Genomic DNA, 2,965 nt, shown 5'->3' on the forward strand with positions numbered 1-2,965 from the left:
CTTGTCTGCTTCAACCGGAGAAGGCTGGACGTGAGCCCTCCTTTTGGCTAAAGCTGTCAAGGCCGCATGGACCGAGTCCATGTGCACCAACCAAACCCCCCCTTCCTTCTTTCCCCGCCACGCCACCGCTCACGGGCAAAGCAGAATCGCAAAACCCTCTCCCCTCTGCTCCACCCCAACGAGCGAAATGCTCCGACGCCTCGCCGGCGCCGCCGCGGCGCCCCTCCGCCGCTCCCTCTGCACGGCCGCGGCGGCCTCCTCGCCCCCTCCGTGGGCCATGCTCTACACCAAGCCGGCGCTGGACGCGTCGGGGCCGCCGTCGCGCGCGTCGCTCGACCTCCACGAGGACCTGTGGGCCCAGCTCTCCGTCCCCGCCCACCTCGTCGTCCCCGACGCCGGCGACGCCACCTCCACGGGCTTCTTCGCCGGCGCCGTTCGCGCCGCGACCCCCGACGGCCTCCTCCTCCTCGACTTCTCCGATGCCCGCTGCCGCGCCCCGGTCGACCGCACCTTCCGCCCTGGCTGGCTGGCCGAGTTCGACGCCGCCGCCGGGTACGCCGGCGAGCCGGACGTCGCACGCTTCGTCTGCAACCCTCTCAGCGGCCAGCTGGTCCGCCTCCCTGCCCCGGGCGCGGAGTTCGCGAGGTCGTCCACCGCAGGCTGCTCCACGGGTTTCGGCCTGCTCACCCACTCCGAGGGCTCCCGCGGCCCGCCAGACAGGTACGTGGTCGCTCAGCTCAGCCGCAGCCGCCGCGGGGGAGCGGACCACCCCGTCGTGCGCCGTTTCCTGTCGGAAACAGGGGAGTGGGACGAGCGGCGGCTGGCCGGCCCGTCCACGGTGCCGGCTAGCCGGGACATGCGCATAGACCCGAACCTCGAGGTGGTGGCATTCGGCGACCGGCTGTGGTGGCTCGACCCGACCTGGGGCGTCTGCTCCGTCGACCCTTTCAGCGACCAGCCGGAGCATCGCTTCGTCGAGCTGCCCCCGGCCAGCGTGCTGCCTGACCTGATTGACCTGGCCGGGACGCCGGTGCTGGGCAGGTACCGTCGCCTGGGGGTGAGCGAGGGGAAGCTGCGCTACGTGGAGGTGTCTAAGAGCAGGAAGCCATTCGTGTGCAGCTCCTTCTCGCTCGACGAGAAGGGCTGCTGCTGGACGCTGGAGCACAAGGTAGCATTCAATCCTGTTCTGCCTGAAAGGTGCAAATTCTGGAAGACCACGTACCGTGCATTGCCGCCATCGATCCATTCCAGGCGAACTTTCTGTACCTCATCTATGGTCGCTTTCTTATTGTTGTGGACATGGCTAAGGGGAAAAGCTTAGGGGGCAGGTATCTTCCAGAAAGAGCCGGCGATCAAACCCTGTGCCCCTCTGGTTTTCTTGTGCCCTGCACGCTCCCAACATGGCTAGAGTCCAGCTACATCCCCTGTGCAGGTACATTTATGCTCCATTAACATGCTTGTTTGATCATTGAATATCAAAGTGCTGATCTATAATTCTCAGATTGTATAGATCTTTGCAATCTCTTGTGCATACTGCATAGCATCATGTTTTGTGGATACAAACCAACTGCATTTGTATTTGGAAGTTCTGAAACTAGTGTTTCATTTATCATCAGTGGCAATCTAAATGTGGTGGAGAGTTTCATTGCCCATAGGCTAATAGATTCCTCAATTAAATTGGCCGTTATTATCAGTAAGCCTTTCTATAGTATTGCAGCATTGAAGGTGGAATTTGGAACTGCTAGAAAATCTGATTTTCTTTACTGCATTCGTATGAGATCTTTGTATGATGTAAAAAGTGTTTTGCTCCTCTATTGTCAAGGTATACCTATGCAATTGTCCTGTTAAATGTCTAAACTGTGTTTTCCAATTCAACTCTTACTCTAATTAAGTGCTGATCTATAATTGTCAGATTGCATAGATCTTTGTTTAACGTTGCTTTGAAATCTCTTGTGCATACTGCATAGCGTCATGTTCTGTCGATACAAACCAACTGCATTTGTATTTGAAAATACTGAAACCAGTGTTTCATTTATCATCAGTGGCAAACCTAATTTGTTGTGTAGAGTTTCATTGCCGATAGGCTCATACTGTCATACACCGCTGAAATAAATTGACCGTTGTTAGCAGTAAGGTTTTCCTTTAAGATTGCAGCACTGAAGGAAGTGGAATTTGGCATTGCTAGATAATCTTCTCTTTTATTGCATTGGTATGGGATTTTGTATGATGTAAAAAGTGTTTTGCTCCTCTATTGTCAACGTATATCTATATATTTTTCCTGTTAAATGTCTAAAATATGTTTTCCAATAGAACTCTTACTGTAACTAAGGAACATACACTACTGTCTTTGTTCTTTGTCATTTTTTCTAAGTTCTTGTGTGTTCAAACATGATTGAAGGATCCCTTTCGAGCAAGAAGACCAATTCCGGAAGGAACACTTTGGCAGCCACGCTGGTTCGTGCACACAGGGTCTGATTATCACCTAGTGAAGACTGAACTGAAGTATGTTGCCATTTCTTACCAAGTGAGCATGCTGCAAATTGATTGTTATCGCGAAATTTGACATATTAGCAAGTACCAGTTCATATAACCTAAAGTATCCGTGAACATCAGATTCCATTTCTCTTACAGTGTCTGCAATTTGTTAGCTGGAAAAGTTAAGTACTACTTGCCTGGTTGGTGCATATGTCTGACGGCCGCCAAACTGTATTGAGTATATTTTCTGGTTCACCAGGTTATACAATTTAAATGGGAGTGTGAAACATCATAAGGGAAATAGAGCTTAGCAGACACCCAGTACAGTTGTTATGATGAAGCATTGTCTTCCATTATTCTGAAAGGTTATCACAAACTGATCTTGCGTGAAGTGAACCATGCTATTTCTACCTTTGTAACATGACCATGTCTATATTTTTGTTGCAACAGAAGATAGAAAGTAAACAAAGCATGTTGCAGTTTTCAGATG

At 51.4% G+C, this 2,965-nt stretch overlaps 1 pseudogene; it reads left to right on the forward strand.

Moving 5' to 3' along the window:
• Positions 1-277: 277 nt before the first annotated feature.
• LOC119350577 lies at positions 278-2,485 on the forward strand (annotated as a pseudogene).
• The last annotated feature ends 480 nt before the right edge of the window (positions 2,486-2,965 follow it).

This window comes from Triticum dicoccoides, chromosome 1B, assembly GCF_002162155.2.
Source record: "Triticum dicoccoides isolate Atlit2015 ecotype Zavitan chromosome 1B, WEW_v2.0, whole genome shotgun sequence".
Lineage (NCBI taxonomy): Eukaryota > Viridiplantae > Streptophyta > Magnoliopsida > Poales > Poaceae > Triticum > Triticum dicoccoides.